Here is a 20,549-nt window from a genome sequence, read left to right on the forward strand (position 1 = left end):
TAACATGATCGCATCAATGATTCCACCACATTGTGCCATCCCACATTGAGGCATCTGTAACAATGGGTGCCCGTCATTTAAAGTGGTGACCATGTCACGTGAACCACCCTGTCAGCTATGGCTCGCAGATTGTGAGTTTCCTCAACACGACATCCATAGTTAGTTGGATTCTTGAATAGTGCTGGGGGCATGCACTGGCATGCGTTTGCAAAACATTTATCATGTTTCTTGCCACTACACAAGTAAACAATGGCTTCTCTATACATGCCATTCATGATGATTTTGTCCTTCCTTACGGACAGTGGAAATGCAGAGCGCAATAAGCTATAATTCCTTAAATCTACAGAGGGGCCCACACCAAAATTAAGACGAGGCAAGCCTTCCTGTTCCCTTACCTGCTCTTTTATCTTTTTGAGTCTGTGCATTTTTACTAAGGTACTTTTGAATAGCCTTAGCACGTTGCACTGCTTGGTTTATTCGTAAATGGTGTTCAACAATAGCCTAATGAAAAGGTCTAAAAATAAATGCATTGAGTGTGAAAAGTCAAACATTTTACTGGCTAATACTCAGAAAGATATAAAGTGTGAACAACGGCAGAATTTTTTTTATTTCCGCAATGTTTCCAGAGGAGAGAGGTGACTCTGCTCGCAATATCATGTAATTAAAAATCTCTGCTTACATTCATACTTTTGTATTTTGTTTTGACTTTATCTTGAAGGAATGGGGGAAAGTCTTTATCAGATCACTGGCTATGTCCAAAATCGCTGCAGCAATATCAAAGGTCACATGCGGCTATAAAATGCAGTCGTTATTGTACCCTTCAGAACCTTTTACATTGTTCCTACGTCCGAGGCTTACGGGCACCAAGCAAGAAGATTGGCCACCGTCAAAAAATCTATAATCATAAATTACTCATCCTGTTAAGCTGTGTAGTTATTAGAAGAAACGGGCAGTCAAGAGTGAAGGAGAATGCAACTTCATTGATACACTTTTTGCATAAGCCAGCATGTGTCAACACAAACTCATACCAACATACCAACAGAGAATACCTAGAAGCATTGCTGCTGTCGCTGTTTTTACCACTATGACAGCTAACATGGATGTTTCAGTGTTTCAGTATGCCGCAGCTCAGAGCCTGGGGGGTGGGGCGGGTAGAGAGCTCGTGCTGCAGAATTCAAAGATCTTCCCGAGTTGAATGTTCTCTATTGTACCAAAGTGCACTAATATCTCGGTAAGTTAGGGGACGTTGAACCAAAATAAACGTTCAGTGTGGCTCTGGACACCCCAAAACATCACTCATACAGCGATATCCCCCAACAGGCGGTCATATTTTTGCAAAGGGCGCTACTGAGCAAAGTCTCTAACGTAGCCATTCTGCTCAGTTTCAAAAATTGTTCTGCTGCTGATAGCACAAGGTTGTTGTTGATAGCGGAAGGTTGCTGTCGAAATGAATCTTTGGAGCACTGAAGAATCATAAAAACAAGTGTTACTTACTGGGCCCCATATTCACCTTCTCTGGTGTCAGGCAGGCGAAGGCTTCTGTCTGCCATCGAGACTTCGCTCTCTTCGATATTTTCCTGTAGGGCTTTTCCCCTTCATGACATTCGTCCCCCAGATCGATGTGGCAGCCTCCTTCGTGAATAGGCTGTCAGCCATATGTCCGCGAAAGTCTTCCCACTTTTTCTTTGTCAACAGAATATTTTGGCCCATGTCGATCTTTGAAGAAAAGTATTGCTGTCATGAGAAACAGATGCGGTCTGACAAAGTTTGTAAAATTATGCCACATGGAACCTATCTGAGGAACATTACCTTACCGACATAGTTGCATAGGCACTGAAAAAAAAAGGATTATTATCTGTAGTTTAGATACATTAACCACATTTTTGATCAAAAATGTTCATTTCAGATGCAGTGTTTCCCTTTCTGCAGATAAGGGTTTTGTGGTCTTTTTGGGTATGACAAAATCAATTTGCGAAGTTCCCTGTGAACATACTTAAGTGAAACCCACAGAGCCGCTGTAACGACGCTGTGGCAGCACGTCGCAGGCTGCTGTCGTCTCCAAAAAATAGGCGTCTTATAGGACGGTGTGACTTACATACAAACTTTTCCGTGAAAATATCTCAAAAGAGGGGTGCGACTTATGGAAAATATGGTAATACGGTTCGTTCTTGGATCTTTCGAATTTCAGATAATACAAATCTTTCTGTGAGCCCGCGAGATTCGTTGTCATCAAGATTCTACTGCACTTGCACTTGACCATTAGCAGAAAATGAGGTCTGCATCTCACCATCACTGCATCAGGTGCAGCTTGTGCCCTGGGGACCACGGGTGGAAGAGTTGCTGGTCGTGTCCCACCAGCTAGAGAAACTTCATCTTGCGAGACAATCCCCCGAGAATATGGAACAGGAGGCTTATTTCAGCATGACAATTTATTTGATGCTTGCTAGCTACCTCGGTAGCTCCGAGGCAAAGTGCCAGCCTTCTTAGGCCTGGTTGCCGAATTCGAATCCCAGCCAAGGTACCTCAGTATGACAGTCTTATGTCATAAAGCATCCACAGGCCACAGGCGATGTGGTCCTACCGAACAGATGCACACAACTACATCATGAGATACAAAACAAGACATTGCCTTTTTCGAAATTTGGTGGGCTGTCTCCTTATATTTCTCGACTCTCACTTACGTACTGCGACACCACTACTCTCACGATACACTGAAATATAAACAACAAAGCGTATAGCTCTTGGTACATGCTGCACCGCCTGGAGGTCATTTGGGAACTTCCAAAGATGTGCTGTGGGTCTGTGTCCTGCTCACATGTGTTTGACCTTCACTTGGCAATTCTCAAGCTTCGATGCTACACCAGCGTTGCATTGGAAGTCACTCGCTCGGCTCCAGTGGCGCAACTAAGCGCGCCACTGGCTTTGATGGTACGCTGCTTGTGGGCGCAACATTGAAGCACGCCACACCGTTTTTTTGTTTGGCTCCTCTATTACGAAGAAAGGGCAGCCCCTTAACCTATCCATGTTTTTCTGCGTACGCCATGTTGGGACATTATATCAATCCTAGTTTTCTCCATAAATGATACACTTGGCATTGCTAATCAAAAAAGAGTGAGTTATCAAAATACATTTAGCATTCGTTAAAATCTAATAACCGTGTGATAAAATAGGCATATTGCTTGGTGTTAAAAGCGAGGCATCCGAGTTGGCCAGCTGGAGCATATGATATTGGTTATATATATTTTTTGCTTCGCGCTGGTTGTGCTAATCAACTCAATTTATTTCTCATTCAGTCTGTACAGCTCGTTTGCTTGACCCGTGCGCGCAAGCTTTTTCACCAGGACCTTCACAAGGGGCTGATGACCCCGGTGAGTTGGGTTCTCTGGGTCTTCCACAGATGGAAAAAACTGCTTCAAATTTAATTCCTCGCTCCCAAAATGAGCATAGTGATAACTTAATAAGCTTATTGAACGAGATTGTGGATGTGCTTCATGTAATGTAGCTGTGTTTTTAAGATTTGCGTTATGGCAACAGGAGGAAAGAGACGGAACAAAACATTTCATAGGAAGACTGCTGGAATCTGATGCCTCCATTCACTATAATATATTTTTAAATAAACTGCGCTATGTCATTTGAATTTCACTGAGTCGCTCTAATATATACACTATTAGGATATCAATCCAACTTTCTGCCCAATCAATCTTCCAGTTACTTGCACAGAAACATTAGCAGAAAATGTAGTATGCGTCTTACCCTCACTGCGTCGGGCTCAGCCTCCCCCCTTGGAAGCGCAAGTGGAGTGGCTACTGTTTCACCTAGAGAAGCTTCACCCTGTGACGCCATCACCTGAGGATTTGTAACATGAAGTCTTTTTAGGCATGAGAATTCATTGCATGCTTGTATACCAGTGGGAGTGCCACCTCAGTGGCTCTGAGGCGAAGTACGAGCTTACAAATGCCCGTTCTCCGAGTTCAAATCCCAACCAAAATACCACAATATGATCTAGAAAGGCGCTATGCCTTGTAACCCAAAATGGGTTTTATGTCGGTAATCCTTGAACCTTTTATGGGGCATGCCTAATTCCCTTCATTGATTTGTCATTTAAAAACTCCCTAAATTTACCCTCTTTGAGGGGGTCACATGACACCCTTCTTGTGGTTGCAGTTTCAGTTGTGGCTGATGTCCCGGTCAATGCAGCAACCGCAATTTCAGCAGTGGCCGGCATCACAGCTCTAGTCATGGCTGGCGGCCTTGGTCACACTGATGGGTCGGCAACCAGCGAGTTTAGAGCCGACCAGGCTGGGTCTAGCCCTGCTTCATGAAATTCTGCTGCCTCCTGAAAATCCAAAATATAAAAAAGGAGCAGTGTCTCCTGTTGTGCCCTTCTGGCACCGGTGACAACCTATAAGACCATGTTATTATCAGAGCATAATAGAATGAAAGTAGCAAGAATAGAGAGGGAAAAAACTTGAAACGACACTCAAATGCCGAAAAATATAAAGCTCAGCCACGAAAATGTTCTGTTGGCTGCCGGCACTGCTGTGCAAATGCAGGTGAAGAAAAAGCTTGTCAGGGTGGAAACATGTGTGTTTAAACATGTTTCCTAACGATTTCAAAATGTTTAGTGCGCTTACCCCACAGCAACCCCTTAACTGGGGAGTGTGTATTTAGCTGCACCTCCAAACTCACATCACTTTTCTCAGATCGATAAACCATGTCTCCAAATGCATGTCAACATTTTTGGCTGAGGATGTGGTTGTTGTCAATTGTAGAACACAACACAAAACATGCTTAGTTTGATTAGCATCTGCCAGATTGCAAATAGTTTTATTTTTTTTGGCGGAAAATATTTCCCTTCTCTGGTTCTTAAATATTAATGCTTGAAAATGCCACTAAACTTTGACGAATGCGGTAGTTGCAGCATTGCTTGAGAGAAAGTACGGCTATAACTAAGACAAAAAGCACAGCCTTGCGAGAGTGAAGCACGGTTCAAAGCAAAAAGTGTTTGCCTTTTCTGTTTTACTTTTATATGAACTAGTTATCACAATTCAGCCAATCGCAAGTCTCCTTTTCGATAGCAGTCGATGTGGAATTTTCTGTTATCAAGGGGTAGCTTGCAATTCGAGGACAAGCCCCTTTCTTCCCTTCAATTTCGCCTCGCCCGGATTATGCACTGCATTTCTTCAGCGGAAAGTTCCGTTAAGGATGTGGCGTGGTCCGATCTTAAATCAATATTTTGACAGGGAAATATGCGTTGCATGAGCAAGACTTTTTTTTTTTTTTAAGATGATTTTATTTTGTCTCACCTTAGCATAGACTATTGTTGGCCACACATGCTAAAACCGCGAGCTAATTGGTTTGTATGACGCGTCGGAGATTGTACGAGTGCTTGTGCAGCCCAACTGCCAGTCAGGGCTACTGTCTCGTATAGCACAACCTTGGCAGTTAGTCTGCGCTAAGGTAAGATGAAGTACAGGGCCTATAGGAGTTATCACTGAGAACAAATGATCTCAGAAACCACTTTAGTTTAGTCCACCTTTGCGAGGTCGAAGGCCAACGCCCACGGTGCATCTCCTGTCGGAAAGAAGATCCCGCCGCAATGTTTCTCTCTTTCCCTTCCAAAGCAGCGGGTCTGGAAGCTAACTTCCGTTGAATGGAGGGTGGTTCTCCTTCTCCTTTGGGTGGAAAGGAGGAATCGAAGGTCGGTTTCCTTCTTTGTCGTTTTAGGTCAGAATTTAACTGCAAAGTCCGACCGAAAATTAGAGAGGACGAAACAAGCCTGAGAATGGAATAACAGGGCACCCATTTCAACAGGGTAATTACAAGCTAAATATAAACGCGCATCAATGATTGTCTTTAAACACCTTTTATCTCAACCATCCCGCGGTCCTATGCATTATGTGATGTCATGCAGCAGAAACGGGTTTCAGCCCTTCCTATTTGCGAAATTCAATGTGTAGTGTTACATCTACACTTAGAACAAATTTTACAAATATTGGGGCGTCCTACGATGAACCAAAAATTATAAGCATGTACGGAGGCAAAGGTAGCGGGATCGCCGATAAATCGAGTGGGAAAAATTGGTACCTGCCCGTATGTACCTCAAATGTTTGTCAAAGATGTATTTTAGTGATGCACTCTATCGTGCCAAATTGAAAAGAACAGCTCTGCCTGTGTGAGAAGTCAGAACGACATTTTTGAATATTCCGATGACAGACTCCGACGCAGAGGAACAAGTTCCAGCGGCTGCCATGTTTGCTTTTGCTAAGGACATATGACGTCACCGTTCAAGACGGCGCAATAAGCCACGTTGCTGCATACAGTAAAATTCTATAAAATCTTTCTGAAATCTGCTCGTGCCGAGAGTTAAACATACACAGACAGAAATAAAGACAAAAAGTAACTGGCCGGATAAATGAATCAGACGACACGCAGACGAAATCTGTTGGGACAAGAGCACCCCCGTGAAGGAACCGCGTTGCACCATTTCTTGTCAGCAGAAAACATGGCTCTCGCAGCTCCTTCATCGTCTGCATCGGCATTCCCCATCGAAATTTTCAAACATCTTGTTCTTACTTCTTGCGGGCACGACGTCATGCTTTGAAGTTTGCCACAAGAGCATGCACCACTAAAATATACCTTTGACGTAAATGTGAGGTAAGTATGAGAATGGTACCGATTTTTCCAACTCGACTTACCGGAGACCCCGCGTAATCAGCACAAAAGCTCTACTTGAGGTTCACGACAAAATATCGCTTTAATGTGCCCTGGACTAAGTAATTAGTATAAAAGCTAAATAACAAACTTGCCTGCTTTTTGTACATATGCACAAAGTGCCATTTGCAGCTGCACATTGAGCAGCTGGCACTGATTCAAAGCTTCTGTTCTCTTGTGCAGCTTCAGCAATACTTATGCATGCTTCTTCTGTGGCACGAATCCTTCACTGTCACACTGGATTTTTTTTCAGGAGTTCCGTGCCTCGTGGACGCTTTGCATGTTGCTGTGTCTCTTTCTTCTTTTGTGCATAAAAACCGATACCAGGAAATGCAAGAAAATTAGTGTTTTTTTTACATACCTTAATCATGGTATAAATAAACTCTGAAACCCATACAAACGCTTACAAATACCTTCTTCCTCGCCTGAGAGCACTTGGCTGCCATCGTGCAAGGAATGCGCCGTTTTCCGGTTCGTCCAACGATGTCCTGAATCGCTTCTCCAGTTTCTGGAATTGATGTTTCATACAATAAACCAATCAAAAGACACCCTCAAGCATTTCTATCACGGTTCTACATTATCGTTTTCCGTCAGGTTACCTCTCAGAATGCTGAGACATCCACTGAGAAAGGAGCTGAACAGTTTTTACCTGCATCGCTCATCGGCCCCGAATCAGGTCGTATTATCTTTGACCTTAGGTGCGAGCAAAGTCAGCAAAGTCAAAGCTTAAAAGGACACTGACCCCATCCAAACACTTTTTTTTTGCCAGACGATTTATGATGGTGTCGCAATTAATATTTTGATACAGAGTCACGTATATTTTAATAAAGCCAGAGAACGCAACTGCTGAAAACCTAAACCGAAACATGCGCACGGAGGTCGGAGAAGTAGAGCTGACAAAGTGAGTGGCAGGCGTCACGTGGCTAAACCCTACAGTGCGCATTTTTTCCCCTCCGTTTTTTTTTTTTTTTTTTTTGTCGCGCGGCGCCGACGAAATTTGTTGCGGGAATTGTTTGCCGTGCGATTCCTTTGCAGTTATGTTTGTTCCGCTCGCTGTTCTACACTTCAAGATGAGTTGTTTTGTACATTAAAAAGTTGGAAATGAGTAGTGATTGCCCGTGGTGAATTCCCGTGATCGGCTGCGAAAGGAATACCCCCATGATGTTGCGTGAAGAGCTGGCTCACAAGTTCTGCATCCGAAAGTGGCATTGGAAAAATATATTTGACTCCAACCAAAAATTAAACTAGAACCCAACGTTTCAAACCCAATTCGGTTTCTTCTTCAAGGGCGATTGATCTCGTGCGTGGGAGCAGCCTCGTCTTCTTTGGTGGTACGAATATCTTCTAATAGCGCTTCCGCCTTGCCATCCAGTCTTTTTCTAATCACGTGTCGTAGTCCACTCACATCAACAGACGGTAAGGTACCCATAGATCTGTTGATATTTCCTGGTGCATTTTGAATGTGCCATGATTCAAGGTGATGTCTTTTTGGGAGATTGGTTTCGACATCAAGAACGAATGCGTTCACGAAGTTAATCGGATGGTCAAAGATGTCACAGTGCTCCGCAAGAGCACTGCGTTCTCAGTCGAATTTGCGTACATCGTTGTTGTGCTGGCGTAGCCTTTTCATAAAGTTCTTTGTTTCGCCGATATAAGATGCAGGACATTTTAAGCAGGGGATCCCGTAAACAATTACCGGTGCTTTTTCCTTCGGGAGGCGATCTTTTGGTCTTGGCATGAATAGTCCAAGAGTGGATACCGGTCTGTGAGCCACGTGAATGCCTTGTTTTGCGAGCACCCGTGATAGTGCTTCGCTAGTACCTTGAACGTAGGGAACACTGATGCGCGTGATGGGGCGATGCGGCGCAGCTCCCTTTGGTTGTGGGTTTTTGGCGAGCGTGAACCGTACGTTTGGTGACTTGCCGGATGAAACTTGTAGGGTAGCCGTTCTTTCCCAGATCAGCGATCACACTCTACTCCTCGGTTTTTCTGTCAGTTTCTGAAGAACAAATAACAGCCGCCCTGGACATGAAAGTTGCAACGACTGATGCCTTGTGACCCGTTGGATGGTTTTACTTAAAATTAAGGTAGCGTCCGGTGTGAGTGGGCTTCTTGTATACCGAAAGCTTCATCTCCTTGCCTCCTCACGAGTACATCAAGAAATGGTAAAGTGTTGTCTTTTTCCCGTTCCACGGTGAACTGGATGTCGGGCTCGATGAAGTTCAGGTGAGCCAGGAACTTATCAACTTCTGATGTTTTCAATATACAAAAACAGTCGTACACATAACGCAGGAACACCTCAGGTCTGTTGGTAAAGAACTGTTGCGCTCTTTGTTCGATGCTTTCCATTGTCAAATTTGCAGTGGTGACAGATATGGATGCACCCATCGTAGTCCGGCTGGTTTGTTTGTAAAAGCTGAGTCTGTAAAAGTTTCCGAAAGATAAACGGGATCGGGACCAATGACTGGCTGCAATTTCAGTAGATCATTTACGGGTGCTACCCGATTTATATGCTTCTTGCATTTTGTGTAAACTGGCTATATTGCGTTCGCAGGAGTGAAAAAGAAAATCCCGTACCATTTAGTTCAACGACATTTCGTCCACCCTTTTTTTTTTTTCAGTGATAATTGTAAAGAAGTATCGCGAATTGTGTGACAAAAAAAAAAAAAAACGGTACTCCTACACCTAGGATCGAAACTGGATCCGCTGAGCGTGAAGCACACATCTGTCCACTGAGCTACAGGGAGAACTCTTCGTAGTAATGCAGCCCGTCGACTGCAGGACGGAAAGGTTGCCGCTGATTTCCCTCCAGCAAAGGCACTCCCAGCTTGAAATCGGGCAGCACCACGTATTGCCCACATTCGCACCTAGTAAAGAAATCGTACGCGTGCATATTGAACTCGAAGTACGCACTTCATGGTTGACGTCTGCGCGAGCAATGCCTTTAGCAACGAGAAGGGGGCGACAGCTTGGCGGCGTCTTCGTGCAAATCGGCTTAGTGGTCGGGCGTGTCGTACGGGATGAGTACCGACTCTTTTGATCGGTCCAACATTTCTCTTTCATGGGAAGTCAGAATTCGCCGGTACCATAAACGACAGTTCTAAAGTAGAGGACCCACACCCGTCGTCCGCTGCGATCGCCGTCCAGCCCGCGAGTCCCACAATAGGAAGCGAGCAAGCCGGCCGTGTCGCGGCGGTCGCCTATTGTTCGCCGCGACCTGGCGGTAGCCGCCGCAGGAGCATCGGGCAGCAGTGGCGACGAACAGCACGGCGGACAGTGTCCCCGTCGTGATTACGACGGAATTTAAGGCAGCTACGAGTTCGGAAAGTTCCTTCGGAAGTCGGTGCCGCCGGCTCAGAATCATCGCGAAGTAATAGCAACGAACAGCACAGAGGACAGTGGGCGACTAAGACTCCGGAAAGCTTCTTCGGTAGCCGGTGCAGAATCATCGGGGGGAAGCAATGGCGATTAGCAGCACAGCGGACAGTGTTCCCGGGTTGATTACGACGGGGTTTAAGGCGGTTACGAATCCAGAAAGCTTCTTCCGTAATGCCAATATGACGAAGAGGAAACTGTTTCATGAATCTGGCCGCGTGTGCGACGTGAAGGAGGTCCGTTTCGACGGACAAGTGGATGTCACGGAGCGCCGTACTCTGCAAACAAAATTAAGCGCGCCCGCAAAAAAATTTTGTTGGCGCTGAGTGGACTGCGGTAATTATGTACGTTTATTTCTGAATCAGCTTGACAATAACTGGGCGATTTTTTTTTCGCGCCATTCCGCGATTCTCTACTATCTTCCTGTAGGTTGATGGTAACATCCAACGGTAGGCTTAGGAGGGCGACCGCATTCCGCTTCTCGATTCCGGTGAAGTACGTATTTGCTGCATACTTTAGAGTTTTCCGTCCGTGCCGATGCTGTTCCATCGTCGCTAGAAGAGAAAAAAAAGTTAATTGTATGATTCGTCAGCAGCTTAAACAAAGCGCGAAACGGAAGGTAAGAAACACCACTAACCTGTATGGACGCACAAGTCGTACCCAGGTCGCGCACTACTCCGCCTCGTACGGCTTCGAAGGGACGATGTAGTACTTCGTGCCGTGCGCGATCTTGCCGACCACGCAGCAATTGTTGCGGCTTTCTTGGTGCGGAATAGCCATCTCAGAAATTACAGCGCTAACCCACTACAACGCACAACCAACGCAGCGACTGGCAGAAGGTGCAACGGATGCCCGATGCAACGGACCCGTTTGCCGCTAGGGGCGCCCTGGTCGGGGCTTGAATTAGATCCGCACGGTTCCTATACGCGAAACGACGAGATGTTGAAAATTATGCAGTAAACGCATTGAATGCTTCCGGTTTTCTGTGCCATTTTTTGTAATCAATGTGTTTGCAGCTTTTTAGAAGCCACGAAAATGGGGTTCATATTCTTTTCCTATTTTTAATATTGAGTGTGTGCCTTCAATGACCCACAACTATGATTGAGTTTGGTGGTTGTGTCTTAACCTTAGAAAACGGCCCATCACCACGGAGAAGAAAGTGAGCGCGACTCAAACCGGCGAGTTCTCCATTGGCACTTTTCGGGCGGAAAAAAACCGACTTTCGAGCCGCAAATTCTGTTCTGAGTAGTTGGGCTCTCATAAAGCATAAATACCCTCTCATAAATACCCTGTCTTAAATAAATGTCATAAAGCATAAAAACACTGTCAGTGTCCCTTTAGAGCGCGAGCCCATTGCTCTCTGTATTTTTGCCTTCCAAGCGCGCTTGCGCAGTTCATGCAGTGCTTCAGGCTGCGTGCCCGCGCCTGCTGCTTCAGCTTCGCTCGCACTTATGAAGCAAAGTATAGTATCGTCCCCCAAGTCATCGTGACGGCCGCAATATTAGCAAAACCAAGACGGGTGATACCGACGGTCTCGTCGGTATCGCCCATCGCATGAAAGGGCCGTAGCCCCGTTCATGTGAAGCATCAAGCCATTTGGGGCGCAAAATGATCAACAGGTGACTTGCGAAGAGAATAATGTTAACTAAAGGGTTTTACATACCTGCCATGGGGATGCTCCTGAGCATGGTAGTAGCCTCCTTTGGTGGACGAGTCTCCGCTACGAAATACCTCGTAGAGAAAATCCGGGTTGAAGTCCTCACGGTGCAATGGCCGCAGGGTTTTTGTATCTTGTCGGCAAAACCGCCGCCATATTGCCTATCTTATGCTTTACTAACGCAAACATCACGCAAAGCTAGACAGTACAGCATTCACAAAGAAATTTTAAGCCTGCGAGACATGTGTTTTTGCGGCTTCGCTCGGTTCCTTACCTCCCCAAACCTGTTTTTCCCGCTCCCTTTCAGGGTTCGGGATGGCCAATCTGCGTACGTTTTTTCTTTTGCTTTTGCGAGGCGTTAGCCGCTGGTAAAAATTTAAACAAATACAGATAATATTTAGAATTGAGATCTTTATACTACGATAAAGTTATTATTTATTATAAAGTTAGTGTCAATAGCAAATTTTTAAAGCCTCCCTTCCTCCCCAGTCCTAGAGTTTTATATCTGATTCTCCCTTCCTCTTGCAAGTCTCCTCAGCAGACTAGCCTAGCTGCATACTCAGTCTAGTGTCTTGCACTCAGTTCCTTAGCATCCTTAGCATGTCTAGAAATATGTTTTCTTGCCACCTGTCACTGCCTGAAAGCGAAGGAGGTTAGTGTCCTTTGGTGAGCAACACGTATTCGTCTTGTGTGACAACTGTAGTTACAATAGAGCTCAACAAGTGAACGTCATCAAGCGATAAGAAAAAAAGGACGCAGTACATGGAGCCAGGTGAAGACTATGCGATCCCAAAAGAAACGAAATCCAGCCAAGCGGTGAGGGTTCGAGAAGGAATTAGCCTGTCGGAGCCGCAAGCAGTCACAAGCTCGAGTCACTTGAGCGATCGCTCAGCGGGCGATCTGGACCATCTGGACGACAGGAACGGTCACGCATCAGGGGATAGAGATCAGGGTTCGCCCCGGTGCTACAGACTCGACGATTCTAACGATGTTTGAATGAGCTTTAGCGCCACAAGCGAAGACGAAGCTACGTCCGACCAGAGCTCTGGGTTTGATGGCACAAGCAAAAAGGAGGCGACATCGCATGACGCGAGCCCAGATGGGCAGTCATCAGATGAAAAGAGCAGAGGTCAAACGGCATCAAGTAGCGGCTACGATTTCAAGAAAGAGCAATTCAACTCTGCCGCCAGTGACGACGATGACCAGTCCGACTTTAAAAATGGCCTCTGACACTCAAAAAAAATTTTTTTTTTCATGCTAGGCGTTCAAACGGCATGTCAGGACATTAAAAAAAAATTGTTTCACTATAGAGTTGCGTAGCTTTTTTATAAAAATAGAAATACGAGGCCCAATTCAAAGTTTCAGCCAGTGCACTGTGACGTAACAGTGTACCGCAAGGTGTCGGGGCGGTCAGAAGGGAGGCATCCACCTACGTCACTAAAAGTGGGTTCGCAGGAAGTCACGTGAGTTTCACTCCTCGTGCGCTCCGCGACCGCGCCTAAGACTTTTTTTTTCTGCTCTTTGTACGAGCGATTGTAGAGAACGAAGTTTCAGTTCCACCAGTTCTTTATCGCTGCACCGTTGGTTAGTTTGCGTGCTGTAAAAGTTGAGGACGAAGAGTCAGTGGATCGACGTGATGGAGGTCAATGATGAAAGCGTTGCGAGTACAAGCCAGTGTACGAGTGCATGCCGTCAGTCCGATGATACAGAGATACACTGAGCCCAAAAGAAGCTATCAAGTTTTGACAAAAAAAATTTAGAACGCTCGCAGAAATTTGGATTGCTAGCGTACGACACGCCCAATTGCATTGCTGAAGGTTCGGACCCCGAGGTCGTCGAATCATCGTATACTCTCTAGGCTGAAGATGCCTGCCGTCTCTCGGAAATGCATGCAGTGTGATCTCTTCTTCAGTTGCTGAAATACCGGGACAGTCCCTCACACAGCACCTTCTAGGCATTGTAGTTAATCATGTCAATTCACTGGCTCCTCTTCTTCTACCTTTACAGCAACATTAAGCGATGAAAAGCAAATAAAAGAAACCTTGCCTGCTTAGATCGCTCGTGGAGGTGCGGTGAATAACAAAAATATTTAAAAAATATTACACGCGCTCGCGGTAAGCACGAGGAGGGATAGAACTCACGTGACTTCCGGCAATGCCTCCCTTCTGACCGCCCCGACACCTTGCGGTACACTGTTACGTCACAGTGCACTGGCGGGAACTTTGAATTGGGCCTCGTATTTCTACTTTTTATAAAAAAAAAACTACGCACCTCTATAGTGACACAATTTTTTTGTAATGTCCTGGCATGCCATTTCAACGCCTAGAATGAAAAAAAAATTTTTTGCGTGTCAGAGGCTTTTTAAAAGCTTTGAGGAAATGTGAAGTGGGCCCACAGTTTTTGATCAGGATACGACCCGAGGCCAAGTTCTGTTGGTGATCTTGGCATATGTTGTGTCCGCCGGCCTCTCTTGGAGGCAGACAGAGGGTCTTTTAAAACTAGTCAACACTCTTTTTGACAATTTAGGAGCACCAAAATCGAAAATTCTTTTCCGGAAAGTTTGAGAGCAAAACCATCAAAGCATGATAGATTTGCATTTTTCTTTTTTTGCGACCGATGCTTTAGGGCATTTGGTGTCTGTAAACCTCCCCTCCGAGGCAAAAACACGAGGTACTCGCAGTGCAACACTCTCTATGGAGCAGAGCGAATGGTGGCTGATGGGACATGTTCCATCATTTTCAATCTACAGAAGCAACTACATCCCCTGGGGAATAACTGCAATGAGGCTCTGTGGGACAACCTGGAAAATATGGCACAGAGGTGACATGACATTTTCACTCACCTGGCCGACGGATGACTTGTGAGTAAGAGAGGTTTGGCTGCACCATGCACCATCTGACGGCTAGCATTTGTACTGATGAATCCCCTTTTTTAATTTAGCAAAAACTCTATGTCGCCCATTCACATGATGCTGAATGAGCTGCCCCCATTCTTCGGTGGCAGAACCTTTTGCTTGGCGGAATCGGGTTTGTCAAATAGAAGCCAGATATGTCTCCCTTCCTCAATGGGTCCGTCGAGCAGTTTAAAAAATATTTGCTCACTCGAGTGGAGTTGCCACAAAAATGGACAGGCTCTTTCATCTAAGGTGTATGCAGTTTGTTGCATTGCAGGTGCTCCTGCTAAAGCAGCAGTGCTAAATCAGAAGCAATTTAACATGTACTGTGACTGCCCGTGGTGCTGTCACAAGAGAACACTGGTCGGAGGTGTATATTATTTTCACCTATTGCCCTTTGATCTACAAACGATGAACCCTCATTTTCAGATGCCGTAACTCAATTGAAGCCTGTTGCGAAATAGTGTAGTGTTGCCGGGCTCAGTATTTGCTTCTTACATACTGGTGATATAATTGTTTCAAATGAAAGCCTCTGCTAATTCATGTGTTGTTCTGATGTCACCCTAACTGTCGGTTCGAGATTCAAATTGGTACCCTATCGACCAGTGCCATCAGAGTGCACTCCTAGTTGCTTACAGTAGTTGCAGCTGACCGTAAAATCAACATAGAAGAGCAGGATTCATTGTCTCTGGCCGTGATTGAACCTTTTCGTTGTGCAAAACTGTGCATGGTTTTCACCTGCGTTATGCGTGGACTTAAAGGTCATGTTGGTAGAAACTGGTAATCTTGCTCTTCGCACAGGTGTGGGCTGCGCTAATTTGAAATGCATTAGTTGCCGTCGAAGGAACGTTCCTGCACTTCGAGCAGTTCTAATATTCAACTTTGACGAGCGCTGACGATTATAAGATTATTGCCCCAAGGTGTGAAATTTATCATCAGTGCAGCCGACCAAACACAAACGACCGGAAGCCGTAAGGCAGTTCTATGCGTGGAGCCATGTTACAGCAGCGGAATCACCGAAGTGGGGAATGTTCACGTTTGTCACTTCTCCACAGCGAGATTAACTGACCTATGTTGTCAAAGCACGCTTTTCAGTGATTTAGCCTTGTTAACTAGTCCGCTGCTGGAAGCACAAAGGTAGGCACTGTCTTAGTCTTAGTTCATGAAATCCAGAACAAACCTCCGATCGCCCAAAGTGAACTTGTCCACCGGAGTAGTTGCGTAGACCAGGAGGCGGCCACTGTTTGAAGCAGCGGGCCGGGTGGCTGCGAGTCGGATTTCAGAAAGTTAAGGGGAGGGGGAAAATAGTTCCAGCAAAATCAGAAACAAACTCCCACTGGTATGATAAGGACAAAAACAGAATATTTGTTTATATGTTTAGGCACCTGTCATGTAACTATTGATGCTCTATAAGAGAAAAATGTAAACCTGCATTAAAGCTGCTAATTGACGTGCAACATTTCTATTAGGAGGAGCTTCATCTAGAACTGTTGGTACTAGACAGACCTAGCCACACGCGTTTTAGGTGCCAATAGAGTAGGGCTTCTCGTTTTCGGGTTTTATATATCAAAGGGAAATGCATGAAATGTGTTATCTACAGGAACTAACGTCAGCAAAATCTATAATATAAGAATGGTGCTCGAGAGCGCAAGATCTTTTCACCCTCTGACCAATTCTGAAGCGAATCGATGCCCAGGTCACGCAATACAAAGACGCTTTTGACCATCAAACAGGTGACCGAGGAAAAGCTTTGGAGATAGATCCAGCATTGTTCTTTTTTTATAAATTCAGCTGATTTTAAGATCGGTGTTCGTGGACAGATCGGGGTTAATCCGATTTTTGGAAAACCAGCTCAGGGGCGAAAATTGGGTAATGTCGGGTTTCACATGAAAACGAAGAACCATAAGTATACTCCATTTCATGTGAAACGATTATGGCCGGGAGAGTGTATGCATCTGGGAGAGTGGGAGGATGTGGAGGGGGGGGGGGGCATTTTTACTATTGTGCCGGGTGCCTAATAAAACTGCCTCGAGGGCCGTAGGTTGTTGATCACAGGCGTAGAATGTTAAGCTGTTTGCTCTAAGCACAACCAGCACAAAGGCTAAACTAGATGTCACAAGTATGACTGCCCAGCATGGCTGGTCTAGATTAATACATGCAAATATTTTTAACACTTTTATATCCGAGTAAAAAAAATTTGAAAACGTTAATTGTACGCACCACATGATTGGTAGTCCAGATAGTGTTTATTCGAGCTTTGAGTCAAATAAAAGTGCAGATTCACTTGAGCCCAAGAATCACTTTGCAATGAGACTGCGTTCGCAGCTCTGCTAACAAGTCTTTAATGGTTTGCACCATACAGATTTCCCGCGACACCACGGTCGCCGACCACTACAAATATGACAAGGGAAAAATGCAAAGACAAAGCTGAACCTCCAGTATTCTGAGCTTACTCTGACTCGTTGTAAGAGAGTGATCATACATTATATAGCAGTTCAATATTTCTTATTTTGTAGGCACTCTGAAATACCCCCACCACTGCACTGTGACTGAGCGGAAACACGGGGGAGTGCCACAGAACACGAAAGCAGCTGTGATGACCAGTACCACAAAGCATGGGATGTATGGGCCGATCCCCTTTGCATGACTCCAGGGATTTGACTTGGTTTGGAGCGTAGTGCCGGACTACGTGCATTGTCTGCTTGAAGATGTCACTAAACAGCTGACGATGGTGTGGTTCTTGAGTACCGGTGCTGCATTCTACATCGGAAAACAGATGACTGCCGTAGATTGTAGGCTCGCGAAGATATGTCCCCGAATCATTTTGCGCGCTCAATCCTATCAAAACGAAAACGAGCGATGTGGAAGGCTAAATAATGGAGGTACTGGCTAGTCTATTATGCTATGCCCTGCCTTCAGAGAATTTCTTTCAGTCTAGTACTTCGTGCACCTCACACTCTTGTGTCAATCAAAGTTTCTCCTCTGCACAAGACTGTTAGCAGGGACGACATTAGGACTGCTGAAGTGCTTATAGACCTTTGCAAAAAAGAGCTCTCTGGCCGCCGCCATTTTGGGAATTGAGCGACCCCTACCAGCCAGTAATTTCTGCCACCCGACTGAGCTGTGGAAATCCGGTCAGCGTGGCTCCTCACCTGCATTGTGCAATCGGAGTTCGCCCGATTTTCTTGGAAGTTTTTACTTTATTTGCCTGTTTAGATGCTTACCCTTTGTGTGTTATCTTCCACTGTGAGAACTACAGAACACCAGGGCTTAGGGTGCCTACATGTTTCCGCCCGGAAACATATAGGCACCCTACCAGGGCTCGTTTCCTGAACTGCCTTCGCAGGCAACGAACGAAGATAGCGAACGTCAAGCAGCACGCAATGCAGGCAGTTCAACGTTCTGTATATTGGATATGCTGTGTTATTTGAGACATTTCTCAACTCCTGTTCGGATAACGCGGCACCGTGGGGTACGTACAATATATGTTGTTCGATTCATGAGACTCGTTGAATTTCATGTTGGGGGCGGGAATATCCTTAAATTCGGATATCCTGTGTGGTGAAATATTCTCTCTTATTCAGACCTTTGTAGATTGAGCCGGCTGAGTGTACTGTGCCGTAAAAAGATTAACATAATATGAAACAGACATTCCAGTTGCATTTGTTCTGTCGCGACGGGCTCACAAAACAGCTTTCATTTCTTTGTTTTTCTTCCCAAAAATAGTAAAATGCATTCTTAAAAACCCTGAGAAATTATATTCGCCGTAGAACACAAAATAAAAAAGAAAACGTGGCAATTTAGCCTCTACCAGCGTCCGGAAGTGCGCGTACGGAGGTTGCCACAGCCCACTGACTAGAAAACCCACAGCCCAGCGCAGTCGGGCAACACTGTCGTACCCACTCAAAACCAGGGACGCGCGCTATCAATCGCTTCGTTCGAGACTGCCGCTGGAAAGGTCTATAGAGCGCAGCTCTTAGGCGCCCGTTTCCGGCTTGAGCGGCGTCGCCGTCGCCGTCGGCGTAACCGCGTGGTGCATTATGGGACGCGTGACGTCACTGGTTACGTCATTAGTGACAATGACGTCACGTGACGTCTCATGTGACGTCACAAAGACCTCCCGTGACGTCATCGTGATGACCTCATCGTCACTGATGACGTCATCAGTGACGTCACTAGCGGAAACGATTCCCCTCTAAATCTAGCGGAAAAAAAGTTCCCCACTAAATCTAGAGAAAAAATCACCCTCTAAATTTTGCGCAAAAATTTTCCCGCTAAATCTAATGGAAAAAATTCCCCGCTAAATTTAACGGAAAAATTTTTCCCGCTAAGTTTAGCGGGAAAAATTTCCCTGCTAAATTTAGTGCAAAAAATTTCCCCGCTTAATTTAGCGGACAACGTTTTCCCGCTAAATCTAGTGACAATTTCTCGCTAAAGTTAGGGGGAAAATTGCCCTGCTGAATTGCCGCCAAATTTACACGCGATCCTCTCACCTAAGATGTGCATTTTCTGCGACTTGGGTTAAGCACACGTCGATCCCCACCCATGTTAGTAGTGGGGAACTTTCCACCTTCTCCCCTTTGTATCCTTCCCTCATTCTCCCCAAGGGCAACGCTCTTATTCGGCGTTACAGGGGATTGTAAACGTCTTTATTTTTTTGCACGTTTTCTTCAACATGTATCTGCCGTCTTTGCTTCAGCTGCAGAAACATCAAACATTCCTCTGCTTGTGCATTTACCAAAACGTGTGATGGAGCTTGGTCACTAGTGGGCAACATCAATGTTCGCGTTTGAGAGAGCAAATGGTGTGCTCCTGCACCTTGTCACCGCTGCGAAAGGTGTCCCTTTGCAGGTTACCGAGAAATAGGTCATGAAGCAGACCCTGGCAAGACTCGGTGATGTGACCGACCTCCCAGCTAGCTTTGACCAACTGTTTCGGACGTTTATGAAGATTAGGGATGTGCCTGAGAACGGTGTCTTGGGCATTCCACAGGTACTCTCAATGACAAGCGATCTGCATGGTCTTCTTGAGTGTCACTTTGGCCAGGTACCCACTTTTGAAAGGCATCTGAGAGGAAGGGTACAGGGCTTTGAAGTTCACGGCTGCGAGTACACACGCCCCAAGAAGACGTGCACATTGTTTGTAAAGATGCAAGATGGCACGTACTGCGAAATTCAGACTATTTACAGAAACAGATAAAGCGGTGAGGTACGTTTTGTTTGTAAAAGCCTCATTATTGAAGACTTCGACACTGGTAGTGCCAAGTACTTGAACAAGTGTGTTGTGCCTCCCAATGAGCAGAGATTCGTTTTGTTCTTTTCTAACGAGCTTGAAGGTATCTGCATCTTCATTGCCTATGAACATGGACCTTATTTGTGTAATATGCCTAACTTCTAGAAAAAGGAGTAAATGCAGGGAGAGTAAATCCACTGCAATCGAAGTTGCTGGTTCAAGGATTTCTTGGTATGAAGAATGCATGAGCAAGGCACCAGCAAGCATGAGCACTTCGCCTGGATTGATGCCCCTATTGAATGCGAGCACTCGTGTTAAGCAAGCTAGTTTTTTCTGCTGTTGTTATAAAGGAACCCTCGAAGCAGCAACTTGGGAAGTGGTGGATTTATAAATGCTTGCTGCTTTAGAGAAGCCTAGAAGCCTCGAAGTGGCACCAGGCATTTTGCCAAGACTTGGCCTTGTCAAGAGCTAAGCCCTTTTGCCAAAACGTCCAGCACTACTCTAAGACTTCCAGGACATTGCTTTTTTAAAATTCTTGTTGCCAGCACCCCATACCCGTCTACACTTCACCTACCCCTATGGTGAAGTCAAGGCTCAAGATACGGGCTGTCACGTCCTATCATGATCCACATAGAAACCATGGGGTGTTTAGCTTCGAGGATCACTGACAGGGATCGG

The 20,549-nt window shown here is 45.5% G+C and overlaps 3 pseudogenes; 2 read left to right on the forward strand and 1 right to left on the reverse strand.

The window, feature by feature from the left end:
- Nucleotides 1-403: 403 nt before the first annotated feature.
- LOC120846232 lies at nt 404-11,935 on the reverse strand (annotated as a pseudogene).
- Nucleotides 11,936-12,358: 423 nt separating this feature from the next.
- Nucleotides 12,359-14,890, forward strand: LOC120846233 (annotated as a pseudogene).
- A 513-nt stretch (nt 14,891-15,403) lies between these two features.
- LOC115310770 lies at nt 15,404-20,048 on the forward strand (annotated as a pseudogene).
- Nucleotides 20,049-20,549: the final 501 nt, after the last annotated feature.

This window comes from Ixodes scapularis, unplaced genomic scaffold (genome assembly GCF_016920785.2).
Source record: "Ixodes scapularis isolate PalLabHiFi unplaced genomic scaffold, ASM1692078v2 PGA_scaffold1__304_contigs__length_218370807, whole genome shotgun sequence".
Classification (NCBI taxonomy): Eukaryota; Metazoa; Arthropoda; class Arachnida; order Ixodida; family Ixodidae; genus Ixodes; species Ixodes scapularis.